This window comes from Salmo trutta, chromosome 32, assembly GCF_901001165.1.
Source record: "Salmo trutta chromosome 32, fSalTru1.1, whole genome shotgun sequence".
NCBI lineage: Eukaryota > Metazoa > Chordata > Actinopteri > Salmoniformes > Salmonidae > Salmo > Salmo trutta.
In genome coordinates, this window is record NC_042988.1 from 43094817 (window position 1) to 43122121 (window position 27305).

The following is a 27305-nucleotide window of genomic DNA, read 5'->3' on the forward strand; positions in this document are numbered from 1 at the left end:
ATGAACATGTTCTTTTGACATGTCATCTCCATGGTAACTGTCAATAATAATAATAAGTCACTGTTTGTTAAGGAAGTTCTAGACAGTACAGCAACAACAATAATAATAATAATAATAATAATAATAATAATAATAATAAGTCACTGTTTGTTAAGGTAGTTCTAGACAGTACAGCAACACAAGGCCATGTCTCACAATAATTTTTATTCATTAAAAGTAGGCTATTTATTGTCTTTCAATCTGTTATTTTCTAAGTGTATCTGAGAATATAGACTGAAGGCCTAAAATGTATGACCAGTCTAAACCTGTTCAGATCAACATAATGTTATAGTCCTACCAGTAGCAGGACAGAGAATGTACTGTATATAACCTACATATCATAGATGACCAGTCTAAACCTGTTCAGATCAACATAATGTTATAGTCCTACCAGTAGCAGGACAGAGAATGTACTGTATATAACCTACATATCATAGATGACCAGCCTAAACCTGTTCAGATCAACATAATGTTATAGTCCTACCAGTAGCAGGACAGAGAATGTACTGTACATAACCTACATATCATAGATGACCAGTCTAAACCTGTTCAGATCAACATAATGTTATAGTCCTACCAGTAGCAGGACAGAGAATGTACTGTATATAACCTACATATCATAGATGACCAGCCTAAACCTGTTCAGATCAACATAATGTTATAGTCCTACCAGTAGCAGGACAGAGAATGTACTGTATATAACCTACATATCATAGATGACCAGTCTAAACCTGTTCAGATCAACATAATGTTATAGTCCTACCAGTAGCAGGACAGAGAATGTACTGTATATAACCTACACATCATAAATGACCAGTTTAGATCAGATCAGTTCAGATCAGTTCACAGAGACCATCAGGTTTGTCAGCATGATAAGTGATCATATCTCAAACCTACTCTGACTATTTAATGTCTGACGTCGCCCTAACCTTATAATAGTTTGTAGGTAACCTAGACATACAGTATGAGAGTCTGCCAGTCTTTCCTACATACCAACACATTTATTTAATGTTACCGAGAAATATGTGCCACAGTTTCAACAGCTGTTTTGTAACTGCGTAGGTTACAAACATACTTTTAATTTCATATGAGGAAATCACATAACTTACAGTCACTGGTGCAGCCGCCTGTAGCTTTCATAGACAACTCATTCAACCAGCCTAAACAACAGTAAATAAAAGATGTTAAATGGTCAAAAGCCAATCCTGATATAGTCATATACATTAGAGAGAGGTATATATATCCTGATAGAGCAATATACATTAGAGAGAGGTATATATAACCTGATATAGTCATATACATTAGAGAGAGGTATATATATCCTGATATAACCATATACATTAGAGAGAGGTATATATATCCTGATATAACCATATACATTAGAGAGACGTATATATATCCTGATATAACCACATACATTAGAGGTATATATATCCTGATATAGTCATATACATTAGAGAGAGATATATATATCCTGATATAACCATATACATTAGAGGTATATATATCCTGATAGAGCAATATACATTAGAGAGAGGTATATATAACCTTATAGAGTCATATACATTACAGAGAGGTATATATATCCTGATATAGTCATATACATTAGAGAGAGGTATATATAACCTGATATAGTCATATACATTAGAGAGAGGTATATATATCCTTATATAACCATATCCAATAGAGAGAGGTATATATATCCTGATATAGCCATATACATTAGAGAGAGGTATATATATCCTGATATAGCCATATACATTAGAGGTATATTGCTACAGGTGTTGGATCTTAATTTGAGCCAGTTTGCTTCAGCAGGAAAATAATCCTGCAGAAACAGGACATTTTAATTATTATGTGGATTATAATTAATGAACAGTTTTGTGGAATTTATCATCTTCAGAAACCTTTTTTAAAGTTTAATTACACTCAAATACACTACAAGTTTATTTTTTCTGCAACAGGGTGATCAAATTAAGATCCTACATCTGTACAGAGATTATGTCTTTACATTTACGTCATTTAGCAGACACTCTTATCCAGAGCGACTTACAGTAGTGAATGCATACATTTCATGCATTTTTGTATGCTCTGGATAAGAGAGTCTGCTAAGTGACTCAAATGTAAAAGGTTTACAAAGGCTTCTGAAGTTTGTAATTTCCACTTAGATCTTTTCCTTACGAAAAATGTAGTAACTCCTACAAAAATGTCAATTAAGTATAATTCACATAATAATTCACATTTCCTGTTCCTGCAGGAATATTTTCCTGCTGTAGTAAATTGGCTCAAATTAAGATCCTACATATGTACGTGCAAATGTACTTGGTGAATAAAGGTGATTGTGATTCTACAAAGGTTGAGTCTCTAGATTCCCTTGCTGCTCTGGAGAAATAATGAAATGGTTGTCATGGTGATTTAACCTGTTGGGGATAGGGGGCAGTATTTGCACGGCCGGATAAAAAACGTACCCAATTTAATCTGGTTACTACTCCTGCCCAGTAACTAGAATATGCATATCATTGTTTGATTTGGATAGAAAACACCCTAAAGTTTCTAAAACTGTTTGAATGGTGTCTGTGAGTATAACAGGACTCATTTGGCAGGCCAAAACCTGAGAAGATTCCAAACAGGAAGCGCCCTCTCTGACCATTTCATGGCCTTCTTGATCATCTCTAACCAAAACAGGGGATCTCTGGCATAACGTGACATTTTCTAACGCTCCCATAGGCTCTCAGAAGGCGCCAGAACGATGAATGGTGGCTTTGCAGGCCATGGCTGAAAAACATTAACGCATTTGGAAAGTGGTTGACCTGAGGACAATGAGACTGGAGGCGCGTGCACGAGCCGACACCATGTTTTTACTTTCTCTCTCTTTGAACGAAAACAACGACTCTCGGTCTGAATATTATCGCTTTTTTTACGAGAAAAATAGCATAAAAATTGATTTTAAACAGCGGTTGACATGCTTCGAAGTACGGTAATGGAATATTTTGAATTTTTTTGTCATGAAACGCGTCGGGCGCGTCACCCTTCTTTACGCTTCGGATAGTGTCTTGAACGCACAAACAAAACGCCGCTATTTGGATATAACTATGGATTATTTGGAACCAAACCAACATTTGTTATTGAAGTAGAAGTCCTGGGAGTGCATTCTGACGAAGAACAGCATATATGTCACAAAAACCAAAACCACAGCTAAATGCAGCACTAACCTTTGATGATCTTCATCAGATGACACTCCTAGGACATTATGTTATACAATACATGCATGTTTTGTTCAATCAAGTTCATATTTATATCATAAACCAGCTTTTTACATTAGCATGTGATGTTCAGAACTAGCATATCCACCGCAAACTGGTGAATTTACTAAATTACTCACGATTAACGTTCACAAAATACATAACATTTTTTTTAAAGAATTATAGATACAGATCTCCTTTATGCAATCGCGATGTCAGATTTTAAAATAGCTTTTCGGTGAAAGCACATTTTGCAATATTCTGAGTAGATAGCCCGGCCATCATGGCTAGCTATTTTGACACCCACCAAGTTTGGCCCTCACCAAACTCAGAGTTACTATAAGAAAATTTGGATTACCTTTGCTGTTCTTCGTCAGAATGCACTCCCAGGACTTCTACTTCAACAACCAATGTTGTTTTGGTTCCAAATAATCCATAGTTATGTTCAAAAAGCTCTGTTTTGTTCGTGCGTTCAGGTCAGTATCCTAAGGGTGACGCGCTAGCGCATTTCGTGACAAAAAATGTCAAAATATTCCATTACTGTACTTCGAAGCATGTCAATTTTTATGCAATTTTTCTTGTAAAATAGCGATGATATTCCAACCGGGCGACATTGTATTCATTCAAAGAGAGAAAGAAAAACATGGAGAATTCACATGAACGCGCATCTCCAGTGTCACTGTTCTCAGCCTGACCACTTACAAAATCTCCTTCTGTTTTTTGCCCAGAGACTGGAGAGACGTCATTCCACTTTCTGGCGCCTTCTGAGAGCCAATGGAAGCCTTAGAAAATGTCACGTTACAGCAGAGATGCTGTATTTTCGATAGAGATGCCACAGAAGGAGAACAAATTGTAAGGCAGGGCACTTCCTGTATGGAATCTTCTCAGGTTTTGGCCTGCCATATGAGTTCTGTTATACTCACAGACACCATTCAAACAGTTTTAGAAACATTAGAGTGTTTTCTATCCAAATCTACTAATTATATACATATTCTCGTTTCTGGGCAAGAGCAGTAACCAGTTTAAATCGGGTACGTTTTTTATCCGGCCTCGCAAATACTGCCCCTTAGCCCCAACAGGTATGCCTTGTTCAGAGGTAAACAACTGATTTTTACCTTGTCAGCTCGGGGATTTGATCTTGCAGCCTTTTGGTTACTAATCCAACGCTCTAACCACTAAAGCGTTGGAGCGCAGCTACCTGCCGCCCCAAGTAGGGTTAACTTGTTGGGCTAGGGGGCAGTATTGAGGATATGCATATTATTATTAGATTTGGATAGAAAACACTCTGAAGTTTCTAATACTGTTTGAATGGTGTCTGTAAGTATAACAGAACATATGGCAGTCAAAACCCTGAGACAAATCCTAACAGGAAGTGGAAAGCTGATGTGTGGAATTACTTTCATGCCTTTGCCTATGAAACACACAGTGAGTTCCACTAGATGACAACAGTCTTTACAAAGTGGTTTGAGTCTTCTCCGGTAATAACTGACCGATCGAGAAGCCTGGAAAGTTTGTCATAAGCGGATGGCCTATACTACTATGACGCGCATGCATGTGAGGACTGTTTCGTTCCGAAACGTTTTATAAGACAATGCAATCGTCCGCCTTGAATATTATTGAAGTTCTGATTGAAAAAGGCCCTAAAGATTTATGCTATACAACATTTGAAATGTTTGAACAAACATAAATATATATTTTTTGTACTTTCGTGGCGATACTTTCGTGTTTTTGGAAATAAATATGAACTTGATAGAACAAAAAATGCATGTATTGTCTAACATAATGTCCTAGGAGTGTCATCTGATGAAGATTGCCAAAGGTTAGTGCATAATTTTAGCTGGTTTTCTGCTTTTGGTGACGCCTGTCTTTGCATTGAAAATGGCTGTATGTAATGTTTTGTCAATGTCCTGTCCTAACATAATCTAACTTTATGCTTTCGCTGTAAAGCCTTTTTGAAATCGGACAACGTGGTTAGATTAAGGAGATGTTTATCTTTCAAAGGGTGTAAGATTGAGAAAGTTGTATGTTTGAGAAATTTGGAGCCCTTGATATTTCACTGGCTGTTGATAGTGTGTACCGGGGGTGGGACGCTAGCATCCCACGTAGCCCATAGAAGTTAACCCAGTATCAGTATTAATAGGGTTAACCCAGTATCAGTATCAATAGGGCTAACCCAGAATCAGTATAAATAGTGTTAACCCAGTATCAGTATCAATAGGGTTAACCCAGTATCAGTATCAATAGGGTTAACCCAGTACCAGTATCAATAGGGTTAACCCAGTACCAGTATAAAGAGGGTTAACCCAGTATCAGTATCAATAGTGTTAACCCAGTATCAGTATCAATAGTGTTAACCCAGTATCAGTATCAATAGGGTTAACCCAGTATCAGTATTAATAGTGTTAACCCAGTATCAGTATAAATAGTGTTAACCCAGTATCAGTATGAATAGTGTTAACCCAGTATCCGTATAAATAGTGTTAACCCAGTATCAGTATCAATAGTGTTAACCCAGTATCAGTATCAATAGTGTTAACCCAGAATCAGTATAAATAGTGTTAACCCAGTATCAGTATAAATAGTGTTAACCCAGTATCAGTATAAACAGGGTTAACCCAGTATCAGTATAAATAGGGTTAATCCTATAGCTGCGATGGGAATTGTAACCTGGCTCACACTGCTCCCTATAAAAGTAAGTCCCGTGCTTCAACTACCAGAACCCCTCACACATCCGGTCCATGCATTCTGATGGCCTCACAGACACCATACCACTTCTGACACCAATGTAGCGAACAGCGGGGCAGGGAAGCGAACCCAGGTCGCACATGTAAAAGGCCAACAACCTACGCATCGTGCCATTGGCACCAATTGGGTCACTTGGTTGGAATTGTGAAGTGGCTCAAATAGCGAGGATCACTGCACTTTAGTGGAAGTATGATACAATTACATTATCATATGAAATGTAGAGGATCACTACACTATAGAGGAACTATGATACAATTACATTATCATATGAAATGTAGAGGATCACTACATTATAGTGGAACTATGATACAATTACATTATCATATGAAATGTAGAGGTTCACTACACTATAGAGGAACTATGATACAATTACATTATCATATGAAATGTAGAGGATCACTGCACTATAGAGGAACTATGATACAATAACATTATCATATGAAATGTAGAGGTTCACTACACTATAGAGGAACTATGATACAAATACATTATCATATGAAATGTAGAGGATCACTACATTATAGTGGAACTATGATACAATTACATTATCATATGAAATGTACAGGATCACTACATTATAGTGGAACTATGATACAAATACATTATCATATGAAATGTAGAGGTTCACTACACTATAGAGGAACTATGATACAAATACATTATCATATGAAATGTAGAGGTTCACTACACTATAGTGGAACTATGATACAATTTCATTATCATATGCAATGTAGAGGATCACTACGCTATAGTGGAACTATTATTCAATTATATTATCATATGAAATGTTAAATGTAGAACTATAATATATGAATATTGATATATTGAATTTGACTTGACCACATCCAGTCAGCTCCATTTTGTCTGATTAAACTGACACCAACCTGTCTCAGTAGTAGTAGACTGTTAGGAGTGTTTTACTGTCATTCACTATACTAACATTACACCAACCTGTCTCAGTAGTAGTAGACTGTTAGGAGTGTTTTACTGTCATTCACTATACTAACATTACACCAACCTGTCTCAGTAGTAGTAGACTGTTAGGAGTGTTTTACTGTCATTCACTATACTAACATTACACCAACCTGTCTCAGTAGTAGTAGACTGTTAGGAGTGTTTTACTGTCATTCACTATACTAACATTACACCAACCTGTCTCAGTAGTAGTAGACTGTTAGGAGTGTTGTACTGTCATTCACTATACTAACATTACACCAACCTGTCTCAGTAGTAGTAGACTGTTAGGAGTGTTTTACTGTCATTCACTATACTAACATTACACCAACCTGTCTCAGTAGTAGTAGACTGTTAGGAGTGTTTTACTGTCATTCACTATACTAACATTACACCAACCTGTCTCAGTAGTAGTAGACTGTTAGGAGTGTTTTACTGTCATTCACTATATTAACATTACACCATACATTTAATTTATCTACACACTTTACATTAATCCCTGACAGGATTGTCACCTTGTAGCCTGAATTCACAACCAGAACATGTCAAGTCATTGAGATATTTTCTGTTCTGCTGAGAGAGCAGCTTCCTGATGACTAGCACTCTGTATATTCTGATGGATGAGGTCTGAGATGGAATGTGAAGATAACTGAAGCTGGCTAACTTTAGAAAACCAGAATATCTAGCCTGTATCATAGTATACCCCTCAGGCTGTGTTCAGGTTTCAGCATCAGGCAGGTATAAACAGCCGAGTTGTAGGCTACAACCTGGGTTGTATTCATTAGTTTACTCCACAGCCAACAGTTCTAAAATGATGCATAAACAGTTTACTCCAAACACTGTACAATGTGACCTAAACGGTTTCTGTTGCCAAACGTTTTGCTACGGTCGGCACTAATGAATACACACAACCTGTTTTGAGGAAGTGTAAGTTATTGTTTGGCTTTCCACAAAATGTTTTAAGCCTGTTTTGAGAAGACAAGTCTATAGACCTATGATCCAGTACACTCTTAGAATAAAGGGTTCCAAACGGGTCCTCCGGCTCTCCCCATAGGAGATTATTTGGGGTTCCAGGTAGAACCCTTCTGGCTTCAGTGTAAAACCCTCTGTGGAAAGGGTTCTTCATGGACCCCAAAAGGGTTCTAGCTAGTACCAAAATATGTTCTACAAAGGGTTATCCTATGGGGACAGCCAAAGAACCCTTTTAGATTGTAGATAGTGTAGGAGCGATCACCCTGGGGCACACAGATGGGCACAGAACGAATTCACCCCACATATCTAATTTACATCAAAAACATTTTAAGGAGAGTAGGACTATTATAACACTGTCCACCAAAAATATCATCAACTATATGAATATACATAACAATACCATCAACTATATTAATACACATAACAATATCATCAAATATATGAATACACATAACAATATCATCAACTATATGAATACACATAACAATATCATCAACTATATGAATACACATAACAATACCATCAACTATATGAATACACATAACAATACCATCAACTATATGAATACACAATAATCATCTTACCTTTTATCTCTCTCTCAATAGAAACAGAGTCTGGAATGATCATTCGGTTGTTGAAAGTTACTTTCGTTTGCTCTGCTCATTTACATATCAGGTTCTGCCTGTTCTCTCTCCACTCCCTCTCTCTTTACAGCTCTTACAATGTGCAGCTCCTCTCTCTCCCCAGGGGTAGCAGCTCCTCTCTCCCCAGGGGTAGTAGCTCCTCTCTCCCCAGGGATAGCAGCTCCTCTCTCCCCAAGGGTAGAAGCTCCTCTCTCCCCAGGGGTAGCAGCTCCTCTCTCCCCAGGGGTAGCAGCTCCTCTCTCCCCAGGGGTAGCAGCTCCTCTCTCTCCAGGGGTAGCAGTTCCTCTCTCCCCAGGGGTAGCAGTTCCTCTCTCCCCAGGGGTAGCAGCTCCTCTCTCTCCAGGGGTAGCAGCTTCTCTCTCCCCAGGGGTAGCAGCTCCTCTCTCTCCAGGGGTAGCAGCTCCTCTCTCCCCAGGGGTAGCAGCTCCTCTCTCCCCAGGGGTAGCAGCTCCTCTCTCCATAGGGGTAGCAGCTCCTCTCTCCCCAGGGGTAGCAGCTCCTCTCTCCATAGGGGTAGCAGCTCCTCTCTCTCCAGGGGTAGCAGCTCCTCTCTCCCCAGGGGTAGCAGCTCCTCTCTCCCCAGGGGTAGCAGCTCCTCTCTCCCCAGGGGTAGCAGCTCCTCTCTCCATAGGGGTAGCAGCTCCTCTCTCTCCAGGGGTAGCAGCTCCTCTCTCTCCAGGGGTAGCAGCTCCTCTCTCCCCAGGGGTAGCAGCTCCTCTCTCCCCAGGGGTAGCAGTTCCTCTCTCCCCAGGGATTTGAAGACATTGGGAGCTACTTTTGAACACATACATCTACAGTGTATTGCCAACAACTTCAAACATTGACTCTGACCCCATCTCCAAAAAGCCAATCTGATTAAATTACCCTGCAATCCCTTCTTTCTTTTTCTCTCTCTCTAAAGTCACACTTTTTTGATAGTACTTTTAAAAGTGGCAATATTTTGATAATATACTCAACATTATATTTTTAGAATGAAGTCTGTTATATTTGTAGATGAATGTAGGGGATGTGTTTAACTGCATGTCTCCCTGACTACCTGTTGCTGTACCACTGTTGAAATGCCTCAGTTAGATGTCCTGGTGAAACTATAATAAAGTCTGTTATATTTCTAGATGAATGTAGAGGATGTGTTTAACTGCATGTCTCCCTGACTACCTGTTGCTGTACCACTGTTGAAATGCCTCAGTTAGATGTCCTGGTGAAACTATAATAAAGTCTGTTATATTTCTAGATGAATGTAGGGGATGTGTTTAATAAGTGCATGTCTCCCTGACTACCTGTTACTGTACCACTGTTGAAATGCCTCAGTTAGATGTCCTGGTGAAACTATAATAAAGTCTGTTATATTTCTAGATGAATGTAGAGGATGTGTTTAACTGCATGTCTCCCTGACTACCTGTTGCTGTACCACTGTTGAAATGCCCCAGTTAGATGTCCTGGTGAAACTATAATAAAGTCTGTTATATTTCTAGATGAATGTAGAGGATGTGTTTAATAAGTGCATGTCTCCCTGACTACCTGTTGCTGTACCACTGTTGAAATGCCTCAGTTAGATGTCCTGGTGAAACTATAATAAAGTCTATTATATTTCTAGATGAATGTAGAGGATGTGTTTAATAAGTGCATGTCTCCCTGACTACCTGTTGCTGTACCACTGTTGAAATGCCTCAGTTAGATGTCCTGGTGAAACTATAATAAAGTCTGTTATATTTCTAGATGAATGTAGGGGATGTGTTTAATAAGTGCATGTCTCCCTGACTACCTGTTGCTCTACCACTGTTGAAATGCCTCAGTTAGATGTCCTGGTGAAACTTCCCTTTAGAATTGGCTTTACTGAGGTTTGTGTCAATCACAACTAAAGTTCCCAAATAACTGTTTCAAATGATCACTTTTACGCTCAACATAGACACTTCATATGGGCACTCGCTCTGGAATGAGAAAAATATCCTTTCTATTTTATTCAGCTAATTACAATTATATTCTTCTTACTATAAAATCATAAAATATAAAATAATTGCACAGGACTTATAAGCATAGGCATATCTAGTCTACTAAATGAACAAGCCTACAGTCTATATCATAGCCAGATAACATACAGGATCTAGTCTACTAAATGAACAAGCCTACAGTCTATATCATAGCCAGATAACATACAGTATCTAGTCCACTAAATGAACAAGCCTACAGTCTATATCATGGAGAATAGCCAGATAACATACAGTAACTAGTCCACTAAATGAACAAGTCTACAGTCTATATCATAGCCAGATAACATACAGTATCTAGTCTGCTAAATGAACAAGCCTACAGTCTATATCATAGCCAGATAACATACAGGATCTAGTCTACTAAATGAACAAGCCTACAGTCTATATCATAGCCAGATAACATACAGTATCTAGTCTACTAAATGAACAAGCCTACAGTCTATATCATGGAGAATAGCCAGATAACATACAGTATCTAGTCCACTAAATGAACAAGCCTACAGTCTATATCATGGAGAATAGCCAGATAACATACAGTATCTAGTCCACTAAATGAACAAGCCTACAGTCTATATCATAGCCAGATAACATACAGTATCTAGTCTGATAAATGAACAAGCCTACAGTCTATATCATAGCCAGAAAACATACAGTAGTCTCCTCATATTCTCTTCTTCTGAAATACATTTTCTTCATATCATGTTTCTTTAGATCTGCCTAAAATAAATAATGGATTCATTGTGATGGTGAAAATAAAATTTTGACTTTTTAAATTATGATGTTCCAAGGGTGCTCATCAGCAGTTTGTATTGAGGCTTGTAGACAGTGGTTTGTATGAGGCTTGTAGACAGTGGTTTGTATGAGGCTTGTATACAGTGGTTTGTATGAGGCTTGTAAACAGTGGTTTGTATGAGGCTTGTAGACAGTGGTTTGTATGAGGCTTGTAGACAGTGGATTGTATGAGGCTTGTAGACAGTGGTTTGTATGAGGCTTGTAGACAGTGGTTTGTATGAAGCTTGTAGACAGTGGTTTGTATGAGGCTTGTAGACAGTGGTTTGTATGAGGCTTGTAGACAGTGGTTTGTATGAGGCTTGTAAACAGTGGTTTGTATGAGGCTTGTAGACAGTGGTTTGTATTAGGCTTGTAGACAGTGGTTTGTATGAGGCTTGTAGACAGGGGTTTGTATGAGGCTTGTAGACAGGGGTTTGTATGAGGCTTGTAAACAGTGGTTTGTATGAGGCTTGTAGACAGTGGTTTATATGAGGCTTGTAGACAGTGGTTTGTATGAGGCTTGTAGACAGTGGATTGATTGTATGAGGCTGGTAGACAGTGGATTGATTGTATGAGGCTGGTAGATAGTGGTTTGTATGAGGCTTGTAGACAGTGGTTTGTATGAGGCTTGTAGACAGTGGTTTGTATGAGGCTTGTAGACAGTGGATTGATTGTATGAGGCTTGTAGACAGTGGAGGCCTGGAGTTTCTAAATGTGTTCATGTTAATTAATAGTCATTTACATTGAGACCAACAGTCTTTTGCATGACAATAAATGTCTGACAATAAATCATGACTCCACAGCTCTAGGTCTGTATCTGGGTCTCCTACATCATGACTCAACAGCTCTAGGTGTGTGTCCAGGTCTCCTACATCATGACTCCATAGCTCTAGGTCTGTGTCTGGGTCTCCTACATCATGACCCCACAGCTCTAGGTCTGTGTCTGGGTCTCCTACATCATGACTCCACAGCTCTAGGTCTGTGTCTGGGTCTCCTACATCATGACTCCACAGCTCTAGGTCTGTGTCTGGGTCTCCTACATCATCCTCTTCCCTCCATGTTCTCCTGGCTGCTGCTGTTCTAAGTGCTCCACTGGCCTGCTGTTGTCATCTGTCCTCCTTGGCTCATCTGAGATGTTTAGATTACATCATATTTGAGGACACATACTTTAAGGGCCTACGTATTTTTCATGTTTTGTTCACCTACAAACTAAACACAAATCTGTCGTTCTTTCCTCCTTCCTTTCTGGCTGCCCTCCCCTCCCCTTCTCAGTTCAAGTTTATTTATTATAGACACATGATATACACTGTGTACAAAACATTAGGAATACCTGTTTATTCCATGACATAGACTGACCAGGTGAATCCAGGTGAAAGCTCTGATCCCTTATTGATGTCACCTAGAGCTGTGTCGGTCATGACATTTTGTCAGCCGGTGATTGTCATGCAGATAACTGACAGTCTCATGGTTTCCACGCATAGCCTACAAGCCACTGAAACAGACCTTTGTTTAACTTTTTAAAAAGTAGAATAAATCCATGAAATATCGCCTACGCCTTCACAATAACTCAATTATTTATCTGAGACAGGTCTAAAGAAACACGATATGAAGAAAATCTAGCCTTTTCCCACAGGGTTTTTGTGGGTAGTTAATTTCTGTTTAGTGTTTTTCACCTTACGGAACTGTTTCGGTTATTCTCTTTGCTATTTTAGTTTTAGTGTTCAGTTTATTAAATAAAGCATGAACACTTACCACGCTGCGTTTTGGTCCGATGATTCCTCCTCTTCAGACGACGAAAACTGTGACATCTGGACACTGACTGTAGGCCTCACTTAGTCTATTATAATATTAACTGAAGTCTGGACACTGACTGTAGGCCTCATGTAGTCTATTATAATATTAACTGAAGTCTGGACACTGACTGTAGGCCTCATGTAGCCTATTGTAATATTAACTGAAGTCTGGACACTGACTGTAGGCCTCACTTAGTCTATTATAATATTAACTGAAGTCTGGACACTGACTGTAGGCCTCATGTAGTCTATTTTAATATTAACTAATGTCTGGACACTGACTGTAGGCCTCATGTAGTCTATTTTAATATTAACTGAAGTCTGGACACTGGCTTTAGGTCTCATGTAGTCTATTATAATATTAACTGAAGACTGGACACTGACTGTAGGCTTCATGTAGTCTATTATAATATTAACTGAAGACTGGACACTGACTGTAGGCCTCATGTAGTCTATTATAATATGAACTGAATTCTGGACACTGACTGTAGGTCTCATGTAGTCTATTATAATATGTGTAAATTAAAGGAGAGCCACACACTCTAGGAGCTCAGATACAATAATTTAATAACCTAATAACCAGCGTTTGTACAGACAAGCTGTCTTCATCAGGGTATAATGACAAACACTGTGGGTCACTAGTTTATACAGACAAGCTGTCTTCATCAGGTTATAATGACAAACACTGTGGGTCACTAGTTTATACAGACAAGCTGTCTTCATCAGGGTATAATGACAAACACTGTGGGTCACTAGTTTATACAGACAAGCTGTCTTCATCAGGGTATAATGACAAACACTGTGGGTCACTAGTTTATACAGACAAGCTGTCTTCATCAGGGTATAATGACAAACACTGTGGGTCACTAGTTTATACAGACAAGCTGTCTTCATCAGGGTATAATGACAGACACTGTGGGTCACTAGTTTATACAGACAAGCTGTCTTCATCAGGGTATAATGACAAACACTGTGGGTCACTAGTTTATACAGACAAGCTGTCTTCATCAGGGTATAATGACAAACACTGTGTGCCACTAGTTTAGACAGACAAGCTGTCTTCATCAGGGTATAATGACAAACACTGCGGGTCACTAGTTTATACAGACAAGCTGTCTTCATCAGGGTATAATGACAAACACTGTGTGCCACTAGTTTAGACAGACAAGCTGTCTTCATCAGGGTATAATGACAAACACTGCGGGTCACTAGTTTATACAGACAAGCTGTCTTCATCAGGGTATAATGACAAACACTGCGGGTCACTAGTTTATACAGACAGGCTGTCTTCATCAGGGTATAATGACAAACACTGCGGGTCACTAGTTTATACAGACAAGCTGTCTTCATCAGGGTATAATGACAAACACTGCGGGTCACTAGTTTATACAGACAAGCTGTCTTCATCAGGGTATAATGACAAACACTGCGGGTCACTAGTTTATACAGACAAGCTGTCTTCATCAGGTATAATGACAAACACTGCGGGTCACTAGTTTATACAGACAAGCTGTCTTCATCAGGGTATAATGACAAACACTGCGGGTCACTAGTTTATACAGACAAGCTGTCTTCATCAGGGTATAATGACAAACACTGCGGGTCACTAGTTTATACAGACAAGCTGTCTTCATCAGGGTATAATGACAAACACTGCAGGTCACTAGTTTATACAGACAAGCTGTCTTCATCAGGGTATAATGACAAACACTGCGGGTCACTAGTTTAAACAGACAAGCTGTCTTCATCAGGGTATAATGACAAACACTGTGGGTCACTAGTTTATACAGACAAGCTGTCTTCATCAGGGTATAATGACAAACACTGCGGGTCACTAGTTTATACAGACAAGCTGTCTTCATCAGGGTATAATGACAAACACTGCGGGTCACTAGTTTATACAGACAAGCTGTCTTCATCAGGGTATAATGACAAACACTGCGGGTCACTAGTTTATACAGACAAGCTGTCTTCATCAGGGTATAATGACAAACACTGTGGGTCACTAGTTTATACAGACAAGCTGTCTTCATCAGGGTATAATGACAAACACTGCGGGTCACTAGTTTATACAGACAAGCTGTCTTCATCAGGTTATAATGACAAACACTGCGGGTCACTAGTTTATACAGACAAGCTGTCTTCATCAGGGTATAATGACAAACACTGTGGGTCACTAGTTTAGACAGACAAGCTGTCTTCATCGGGGTATAATGACAAACACTGCGGGTCACTAGTTTATACAGACAAGCTGTCTTCATCGGGGTATAATGACAAACACTGCGGGTCACTAGTTTATACAGACAAGCTGTCTTCATCGGGGTATAATGACAAACACTGTGGGTCACTAGTTTATACAGACAAGCTGTCTTCATCAGGGTATAATGACAAACACTGTGGGTCACTAGTTTATACAGACAAGCTGTCTTCATCAGGGTATAATGACAAACACTATGGGGTCACTAGTTTAAACAGACAAGCTGTCTTCATCAGGGTATAATGACAAACACTGTGGGTCACTAGTTTATACAGACAAGCTGTCTTCATCAGGGTATAATGACAAACACTGCGGGTCACTAGTTTATACAGACAAGCTGTCTTCATCAGGGTATAATGACAAACACTGGGGGTCACTAGTTTATACAGACAAGCTGTCTTCATCAGGGTATAATGACAAACACTGCGGGTCACTAGTTTATACAGACAAGCTGTCTTCATCAGGTATAATGACAAACACTGCGGGTCACTAGTTTATACAGACAAGCTGTCTTCATCAGGGTATAATGACAAACACTGCGGGTCACTAGTTTAGACAGACAAGCTGTCTTCATCAGGGTATAATGACAAATACTGCGGGTCACTAGTTTATACAGACAAGCTGTCTTCATCAGGGTATAATGACAAACACTGCGGGTCACTAGTTTATACAGACAAGCTGTCTTCATCAGGGTATAATGACAAACACTGTGGGTCACTAGTTTATACAGACAAGCTGTCTTCATCAGGGTATAATGACAAACACTGCGGGTCACTAGTTTATACAGACAAGCTGTCTTCATCAGGGTATAATGACAAACACTGTGGGTCACTAGTTTATACAGACAAGCTGTCTTCATCGGGGTATAATGACAAACACTGTGGGTCACTAGTTTATACAGACAAGCTGTCTTCATCGGGGTATAATGACAAACACTGTGGGTCACTAGTTTATACAGACAAGCTGTCTTCATCGGGGTATAATGACAAACACTGTGGGTCACTAGTTTATACAGACAAGCTGTCTTCATCAGGGTATAATGACAAACACTGTGGGTCACTAGTTTATACAGACAAGCTGTCTTCATCAGGGTATAATGACAAACACTGCGGGTAACTGGTTTATACAGACAAGCTGTCTTCATCGGGGTATAATGACAAACACTGCGGGTCACTAGTTTATACAGACAAGCTGTCTTCATCAGGGTATAATGACAAACACTGTGGGTCACTAGTTTAGACAGACAAGCTGTCTTCATCAGGGTATAATGACAAACACTGCGGGTCACTAGTTTATACAGACAAGCTGTCTTCATCAGGGTATAATGACAAACACTGTGGGTCACTAGTTTATACAGACAAGCTGTCTTCATCAGGGTATAATGACAAACACTGCAGGTAACTGGTTTATACAGACAAGCTGTCTTCATCAGGTTATAATGACAAACACTGGGGGTCACTAGTTCATACAGACAAGCTGTCTTCATCAGGGTATAATGACAAACACTGCGGGTCACTAGTTTATACAGACAAGCTGTCTTCATCAGGGTATAATGACAAACACTGCGGGTCACTAGTTTATACAGACAAGCTGTCTTCATCAGGGTATAATGACAAACACTGCGGGTCACTAGTTTATACAGACAAGCTGTCTTCATCAGGGTATAATGACAAACACTGCGGGTCACTAGTTTATACAGACAAGCTGTCTTCATCAGGGTATAATGACAAACACTGTGGGTCACTAGTTTATACAGACAAGCTGTCTTCATCAGGGTATAATGACAAACACTGCGGGTCACTAGTTTATACAGACAAGCTGTCTTCATCAGGGTATAATGACAAACACTGTGGGTCACTAGTTTATACAGACAAGCTGTCTTCATCAGGGTATAATGACAAACACTGTGGGTCACTAGTTTATACAGACAAGCTGTCTTCATCAGGGTATAATGACAAACACTGTGGGTCACTAGTTTATACAGCGTCAAAGGAAACACACAGGTGTCTGTAATCATGGCCCGGTGTAGCTTGATATCATTGGTTCATTTACCGATATAAAAAGCATAAATGGATAGCATGCGATCATAGATACAATATGACTACATAGACCTACAAATATTTACAATGAATAGCAAAATCACAAGAGTGACTTCAAAGTCTACGTGAAGACCGAAGGGAGCAAGGGTCTTTAAAGATCCAGGCAGCCTCTCGTTTTCACAATAAATTATATAGGTCACCCCCTCTCCTAGGCAGGGTGACATGTTCGATGCCGATATAACGTAGGGACGAAATCGCTTCCAAAAAGTGGGCCGCAACTGGGTACGTCAAGTTTTTGCACCTAATGGTGCTACGATGCTCCAAAATTCATACTTTAAACCTCTTTCAACTACTTAGGGATAGGGGGCAGTATTGAAAATTTGAAAAAATATGTGCCCATATTAAACTGCCTCCTACTCAAACTCAGAAGCTAGGATATGCATATTATTAGTACATTTGGATAGAAAACACTCTGAAGTTTCTAAAACTGTTTGAATGATGTCTGTGAGTATAACATAACTCATATGGCAGTCAAAAACCTGAGACAAATCCTAGCAGGAAGTGGAAATCTGATGTGTGGGATCATTTTCAAGTCTACACAGGGACATTTAGCACTTCCACTAGATGTCAACAGTCTTTAGAAAGTTGTTTGAGGCTTCTCCGGTAAACACAGACCGAACAAGAAGCCTGGAAAGTTGGTTACAAGGGGAGGGCCATCACTACATTGGCGCGCGTTCATGTGGGGGGCTGCTTTGTTCCAAAACGTTTTATAAGACAATGCAATCGTCCGGTTGGAATATTATTGAAGTTCTGATTGAAAAAGGCCCTAAAGATTTATGCTATACAACATTTGACATGTTTGAACGAACGTAAAACAGATTTTTTTTTTTTACTTTTCGTCGCGACATTTTCCGCGTGTTTCGTACATTTTGAGTAGCCTACTGAACGCGCGAACAACAAGGAGCTATTTGGACATGAATTATGAACTTTATCGAACAAAACAACATTTGTTGTGGACCTGGGATTCCTGGAAGTGCCTTCTGATGAAGATCAAAGGTAAGTGAATATTTCTAATACTATTTATGATTTTAGATGACTCCAAAATGGCGCTGGTCTGTATCGCCTAGTGTATTTTTCTGAGCACAGTGCTCAGATTATTGCAAAGTGTGATTTCCCAGTAAAGTTATTTTGAAATCTGGCAATGCGGTTGCATTCACGAGATGTTAATCTATAATTCTTTGAATGACAATATAATATTTTATTAACGTTTATGACGAGTATTTTTGTAAATTGTGGTGCTGATTCACCGGCGGTATTGAAAATATTTTCTGAACATCATGCGCCAATGTAAAATGATGTTTTTATATATAAATATGAACTTTATCGAACAAAAAAATGCATGTATTGTGTAACATGATGTCCTAGGAGTGTCATCTGATGAAGATTGTCAAAGGTTAGTGCTTCATTTAGCTGTGTTTTGGGTTTTTGAGATGCATGTAGTTGCTTAGAAAATGGCTGTGGTTATTTTTGTCGATGTACTCGCCTAACATAATCTAATGTTTTGCTTTCGCTGTAAAGCCTTTTTGAAATTGGACAACGTGGTTCGATTCAGGAGAGGTGCATCTATAAAATGGTGTAAAATAGAGAAATAGAAATTATTAGATTTGTGGTTTTGAATATGGCGCTCTGATTTTTCACAAAACTCGATCCCGCTAATGGGATATGCGCTGCAAGAAGTTTTAAATTAGTTACTTTTACCCACATAATTCTTAAAACAAGGACAAGTTATAAGATAAATAACTGCCTTAGTGGAGCATGGGATAAAACCTTTGATTGGGATTTGTTTCCCTGTTTGCGGGTGATTAATCTACATTTGTAAGTGCCATATCAGCCATTACACTTATAGTTTCCATCCGGTAGAGGCGCAAATAGACGTTGTGCAGGGTATTTTGGGTAAATCAGAGTTGACCAATTGATCACTGAGATTTCTGCTCCACTAAGACAACATCATGACCAACTTTAGTCTTCTGTGGTTTAGAGAAACATCATGACCAACTTTAGTCTTTACTGTTTTAGAGAAACATCATGACCAACTTTAGTCTTTACTGTTTTAGAGAAACATCATGACCAACTTCTGACCTTTAAGCAGTTCAGAACGGACTGCTTCCTTTCTTTCGTTCTGACGTTTTCCAACGACATTAATGGTTCATGAATCACAGGTGTTACGAACCGGCTCAGAGTTCGCAACAAAAGGGAGACAACGTGGAGACAAGGAGTATCAAAATATATATTTATTAAATAAAGTAACTAAGTAATTAACAATGGTGTGTGTAATCAGTAATCAGTAGTGTAAGTGAGTGTTTTGCATACCTGAATGTAATAATGCATGGTGTTGAAAGGTGCCAAAGCAAATAACCAAAAAACCACAAAACTACACAACCAAAATCAACCAAGTGTCTGCGTGGAGAGAGTCTCTTAATGACTGTGGAAGAGGTGTCTTTATCCTGGGTCCCACCCGAGCCCAGGTGTTTCCCATCTAGCTGACGACCCTTCCAACTCCGCCCACTGGCATCCTAATAAGGAACAAGAGCAAAGAGAGAAAATACAGCAGACAGAGTGGGAGGGTCGTCACACCCCCCCCATAAAACCGGGGACCAACAAGGACCCCGGAACAACGTACCAGCCTCTGCCTCCCAAATTGACAAGGGGTTACGTGTTCACAGTTCCACTTGCCCCAACCAATCTCCTCCCCAGACCTCAGCAACCTTTACACAGGAAGCAACTTTTAAGAGGAAAGAAGAAAACGAGACCAGGAGGGAACAGACAGGAACAACAGAACATGACAACACCAAACCACGGTCAGTCACGTAAATATTCAGGAACAGGGCGCACGAGAGAGCGCATCAGCAATCACGTTATCAGTTCCCCGGATATGCCTCACATCGAGATGGAAGGATTGTAAAAATAAACACCATCTCATTATCCTCTGATTGGGACGCATCATGGACCTGAAAAAGGTGAGAGGGTTGTGGTCGGTGTAGACCACAATAGGTACTACTCCCGACCCAACATACACTTCAAAGTGTTGTAGCGCCCAAATGAGTGCTAGCGCTTCTTTTTCAATGACCGAGTAGTTCAACTGATAACGGTTAAATTTTTTGGAAAAGAAACTAACAGGCCTCTCAACCCCAGACACATCTGCTTGCAGCAAAACTGCACCTGCCCCCACATGACTAGCATCCACCTGCAAGGTAAATGACAAATCCACACGAGGAGCAGCCAGCACCGGAGTTGAGGTAAGCAACCTCTTTGCATCTTCAAAAGCCTGTTGACAATGAGAAGACCATACGTAAACAGCCTTAGCTTTCAACAATTCTGTCAAGGGAGCGACCACAGTAGAAAAGTTCCTACAAAAGCCACGGTAGTAACCAATCATTCCCAAGAAACGCATAAGTTCCTTTTTTGTAGTTGGTGGTGGAAAAGCATCAATAGCTACCACTTCAGCCCGAACAGGACGCACTTCACCCTGCCCAACCACCTTTCCAAGGTATGTAACAGTTGCCTGAGCAAACTCACATTTAGCCAAATTGATCGTGAGGCGACCTGCAGCCAGACGCTCAAACAAGGCTTGAATACGGGACAGATGTTCCTCCCAGGTATCTGCATATATCACTACATCATCCAGATAAACAGCGCACCCGGCCAGCCCTGCAACAACCCTGTTCATAAGTCGCTGAAAAGTGGCAGGTGCATTACTCAGGCCGAAACTCATAACCGAATACGAGTACAGACCAGAGGGTGTAATAAAGGCAGAGATTTCACGTGCCCTACTCGTTAGGGGCATCTGCCAATAGCCCTTTAACAGGTCAAATTTGCTCACCAACTTAGCTGCTCCGACTTGATCTACGCAGTCCTCCATCCGAGGAAGAGGAAATGAATCTGGCTTAGTGACAGCATTTACCTTACGGTAATCCGTACAAAATCTGTTTGTTCCATCCGGTTTACTGACCAAGATACAGGGAGAAGCCCAACTGGAGAAAGAAGGCTCTGCTATCTTACTCTCCAGCATGTACCTGACCTCAGCATCCAGACAACGCAGTTTCTCTGCAGAAACTCTATAGAATCGCTGACGAATGGGGTCAGCATCTCCAATGTCAATATCATGCTCTATCAAGTTTGTACGTTTTGGTGTATCAGAAAACAACTCTGGAAATTTCCGAATCAGACCAACCATCTCTTTTTGCTCATCAACAGGTAGATGAGTAAGAAGGTCGTCCAAAATATCCAGTGTCTCTGAATTTTTCAATCTACCTTGCAATATGCAATCGTCGGGACCAGGAACATCTTCCTCATCATGCACAGACCTAGCATGAGAAAAACCAAAGGATGTAACGGTATCAACCAAAAGAACAGGTTTACCGTCCTCTGTAGACTCCCACTGTTCAGTCTCCGTTGAACGTGCATAATAGGGTTTTAACAAATTTACATGGCACAGTTGGTGTGCTTTTCTCCGTTCTGGAGTGGCAACTAGATAATTCTGCTCAGTGTACTGGCGCACCACTGTATATGGACCTTGAAACTTGGCTTGAAAAGGAGAACCAATAATTGGCAGCAGAGCAAGAACCTGGTCACCTGGACTAAAGTGACGAGGCTCAGTTCGACGATCAAATATGCCCTTCATCCTTTCCTGTGCAGATGATAGCTTTTCTTTCGCCATTTCACCAGCGGCGTACAAGCGTCGCCGGAAATCACACACATACGATAACAAGGACTGAGGAGGCTCGGGAGACTTCCAATCATCCTGGAGAACAGATAAAAGTCCACGCACCCTATGTCCAAACACAAGGTCATTTGGACTGAAACCTGTGCTCTCCTGTGAAACCTCCCTAGCGGCTAACAATAACCAAGGCAACCCCTCCTCCCAATCCTTATCCATCTCAGTACAATAAGCTCTCAACAAAGACTTAAGTGTTTGATGGAAACGTTCCAGTGCTCCTTGACTTTGTGCATGATAGGCGCTAGACAAATTGTGTTTAATATGGAGCTGTTGGAGAACCTGACCAAAGAGATTAGAGGTGAAATTTGATCCTTGATCACTCTGAATGACCTTAGGGATTCCAAACAGTGAGAAAAACTGAGTCAAAGCTTTTAACACAGACTTAGTCGTGATAGACCGGAGAGGATAGGCAGCAGGAAACCTAGTGGTCTGACACATCAGTCAACAAATAATTACTACCTTTTTTAGAACGAGGCAGAGGACCAACACAATCAATAATCAGGTACTCAAAAGGTTGGCTGAGTACCGGAATAGGAAACAGTGGTACCGGCTTAATAGCTTGATTAGGTTTACCAGTTAATTGACAGGTGTGACAAGTTTTGATAAAATCAGAAACATCTCTCTTCAATCCAGGCCAAAAGAAATGTCTTAATATGCGATTGTAGGTTTTCCTCACGCCCATATGTCCAGCAACGTCATTGTGAGAAGTGGTCAAAACCAACTCACAAAGCTTAACTGGTACAACAACCTGACTAATTGCCTCCCCCAGAAAACAACTACCATGAGACATCCACTTTCTCATCAGGACATCCTCTAGGAGAAAATATCCATGTGCGACATCTCCCAACTGTTCCACAGGCACAATTTGGTCACGCAACTTCTCTAATGTGGGGTCAGTCCGTTGCGCATCGATTAAATCAGAGCGGGGTACAGGTAACGGGATAACGGGGAAAACAGTGAGAGACGTCTGTGGTATTATCATTTACCGACGCAGTAACTAGGTCGCCATGGATCATGGAACGCGTCACTGCACACGCAGAGAACACCTCTGGGAAACTCTGCGCACTCTCATCAGGAATCCCTACAATTGACGGTGTAGTGGAAACCACTAGAGATGGAGACACAACAGGCCACACACGCTCACCAGCCAAGTTATTCCCAAGGATAACGTCAATACCCTCAATGGGCAATGAAGGACGCACCCCCACAACAACCTCACCTTTCACCAGTCCACAATCCAACATTAGTCTATGCAATGGAACTGACAGAGTGTTCAAACCTATTCCCCTAATTAGCACGCTATTCCCTGAATCAGTCTCAACAGAGAAGGGTAACAGAGATTCCAACACAAATGATTCAGAGGCACCTGTGTCTCTTAGGATCTTCACTGGCACTAGGTCCTTACTTCCTAACAGAGACACAAAACCCTCAGTAATGAAAGGTAAATAGTCTGGATCAATATGGACTTTCACCTGCCCCTGGGCCTGAGACAACGTGTCAGGAGTGAACTGATGTGGAACAGGCGCAGCTAACGCCGTAGGCTTAGATTTAACAAAAGTACCTGTACTGAACTTATCCCTAGACCTAAGAACCGGACATTCGTTTTTCCAATGTCCTGAGCCTAGACAGTAGTGACACTCTTGACCAAAGTCAGTTTTACCATGGGAGTCAGGCTCAACCCTAGTTGAATAAAACTCTGCCCGTGAACCAGTGTATCTCGGTGAGCGAGGTCCAAATCTCTCCGAACGTCTCCACTCACTCCGAATACGGGGCTCTACAAAAATAGTTTTGTGAGTCAAAACATATTCGTCTGCCAAAACCGCAGCTTCAGCGACAGTTTTAACTTTCCGTTCGTTAATGTACGTGGCTATACGATCAGGGACTGTGTCCTTAAATTGCTCTAACATAATCAGCTCACACAGCCCTTGGAAAGTCATAACTGCAGAAGCGGAACACCAGCGATTAAACTGTGAAGATAATTGTCGCACAAACTCAACATGAGTTTGTTTATCATCCCTTTTTAAAGTTCTAAATCGTTGGCGGTAAGCCTCAGGAACCAATTCGTAAATCTGTAACACCGCCGTTTTAACCTTATCATAACTGACACTGTCGGCTACACTAAGAGCTGAATATGCTTCCTGCGCTTTACCAGTCAGCACACACTGCAACATTAAAGCGCGATCAGAATCAGGCCAACTTCTAGCGTTAGCAACACGCTCAAACAACGAAAAGAATGTCTCAGGGTCCCTTTCATTAAACTGAGGCAACAACCGTAAATTCCCAACAATGTCAAATGTGTCCGGGGCATGACCAAAAGAGGAACGATTCCTAAGTAAATCTGCGTCACCTTCCCAGAGCAAACTCTCTCCTGAGAGCTTTCCTTCCCTAACCAACTCTAGTCGCTCTTGTTGCAGCTTGATTTTAGCACGCTCGATATCCTGTTTAAATTCCAATTCCTTTTCATTTTTCAACCGATCAGCGCGCTCCATATCCTGTTTAAATTCCAATTCCTTTTCATATTTTAACTGATCAGCAGCCAATTCCTTTTCATATTTCAACCGATCTGCACGCTCCATATCCTGTTTAAATTCCAATTCCTTTTCATATTTTAACTGATCAGCAGCCAATTCCTTTTCATATTTCAACCGATCTGCACGCTCCATATCCTGTTTAAATTCCAATTCCTTTTCATATTTTAACTGATCAGCAGCCAATTCCTTTTCATATTTCAACCGATCTGCACGCTCCATATCCTGTTTAAATTCCAATTCCTTTTCATATTTTAACTGATCAGCAGCCAATTCCTTTTCATATTTCAACCGATCTGCACGCTCCATATCCTGTTTAAACTCCAATTCCTTCTCATATTTTACCCGATCAGCAGCCAATTCCTTTTCATATTTTAACTGATCAGCAGCCAGTTCCTTCTCATATTTTACACGATCGTGCTCTAGCTTCTCACGATCGTGCTCTAGCTGTAACAGAAGCAGCTCTTTCTGCTGTTCAAAAAGAAGACCACTAGGACTAACCGATGGAGCGGTAATTGTGACATATCGGGGAGACGGTGAGTCCTCAGCAGAGGCTGCCCCAGTGGTAACGTCAAGAATACCGCTCTCCATCAGATTGGCCTTCAATATTAACCTAATAGAGTTTTTTAGACGTTTATCACTAATTTCAACCTTGTAGTGTTCAGCAACCTTAAACAGCTGTTCTTTAGTACATAAGTCTAACAGTTCCTCTGATGGAAAGTGAATGAACTCGTCTACATTAGACGCCATAGTCAGAGAGAGAGAGAAAAAAAAATAAAAAAAATCTCAACCCCTCTGAGCACCCCAAACCACAACAAGAGAAATAACAATCACACTGGCACCACAGAAAAGAGATATGGAGCTTCCCCAAAACCTACAATAACTCAACCCTAGTCTTCATGCAGATTTGCGGTGGGTAATTATGCACTGTAGCCCACTTGCGAGGAAGTAACCCCCCAGCACGCTGGTAGATTCCACCAAGCCACGGATGTGCCCCCGAGACAACTGCTCAGTCCACAGACACCACACAAAAATAACAAACATTAACAATGCCCAACATATTCCAAAAATGAAATACGTCGCTAAGCCTATCAGGGGAAAAAGGCTATAGCTCCTGGTGGTAAGGTTCACTACCCTAACCAAATCTCACACTGAGGTACACAGCTGATTGCACTCACCTCCTCAGACCAATGTCCCAACAGCAAGTAGAACAAGCGTTTCCAGGGTGGGCAGGGCCTGGAAACTAACCAAGGTACTCTCTCCAACACAGCACACAAACCAAACAAACAAAAGCAACCAGTACTGAGCACCAAACTCAAACTAACAAAATCTACAAACAAAGTACCTACGGAATTTAACATACCTCCACGTTTTCTCCCAAACACAATCCGTTCAAGATCCCGGATGAGCCCCCACTTGTTACGAACCGGCTCAGAGTTCGCAACAAAAGGGAGACAACGTGGAGACAAGGAGTATCAAAATATATATTTATTAAATAAAGTAACTAAGTAATTAACAATGGTGTGTGTAATCAGTAATGTAAGTGAGTGTTTTGCATACCTGAATATAATAATGCAGGGTGTTGAAAGGTGCCAAAGCAAATAACCAAAAAAACCACAAAACTACACAACCAAAATCAACAAAGTGTCTGCGTGGAGAGAGTCTTTTTAATGATTGTGGAAGAGGTGTCTTTATCCTGGCACACACCCGAGCCCAGGTGTTTCCCATCTAGCTGATGACCCTTCCAACTCCGCCCACTGGCATCCTAATAAGGAACAAGAGCAAAGAGAGAAAATACAGCAGACAGAGTGGGAGGGTCGTCACACAGGCCTCTATTCCACTAAGACCTAATTGAAACACAAAGCAGAAAATGGAATCTGGGCTGTGTGTGTCATTGTTATCGAAAGTCCCGTTAACTCTCTCTCAAAAACAAATGTATAAACACTGCATGCACACACACACACACACACACCTCTAGCTCAATCTGGCCATCTCTGGTCACTGTCCACAGCTAGTTAATGAGAAAGGGACTAAAATCAATGCACACACCATGGCTGGAATACCTGATTACCTACCGTTTGTGTGTGTGTGTGTGTGTGTGTGTGTGTGTGTGTGTGTGTGTGTGTGTGTGTGTGTGTGTGTGTGTGTGTGTGTGTGTGTGTGTGTGTGTGTGTGTGTGTGTGTGTGTGTGTCCTTTATCTTCCTCAGTGGGGAAAGAGAGAAATAAAGAAGTACATTTAAAGACGAACGTCGTCCTGAATAATTTCTGCTGACTAATCTCTCTCTCTCTCCCTCCCTCTCTCTCTCTCTCTACCTCTCTCCCTCCCTCCTCTCTCTCCCTCCCTCTCTCTCCCTCCCTCTCTCTCTTGCTCTCCCTCCACAGCAACCCATATCTCTCAGAGGGTCACTGATGTCACCCAGCCCATCAGGGCTCAAAGGCCCCCAATTACCAAATATAATGCAACCTCCACACATCCTCTGTCTCCACTCCATCTCTCTCTTTCCCTCTGTTCTGACTCTCTACCCTCCCTCTCTCTCTCTTCCCTCTGTTCTGAC

General features: G+C 40.8%; 1 protein-coding gene and 1 long non-coding RNA gene across 2 annotated transcripts in view; one reads left to right on the top strand and one right to left on the bottom strand.

The window, feature by feature from the left end:
* The window catches only part of LOC115171939 (NLR family CARD domain-containing protein 3-like), a 1137260-nt gene that overhangs the window by 828555 nt on the left and 281400 nt on the right, over positions 1–27305 (top strand). The window lies entirely within an intron of this gene.
* On the bottom strand, positions 1049–8674 carry LOC115171960 (uncharacterized). Its single transcript, XR_003871311.1, has 2 exons — positions 8537–8674; positions 1049–1199 (listed from the first exon to the last, which is right to left on the bottom strand). It is a non-coding gene; the product is annotated as an uncharacterized LOC115171960 (long non-coding RNA).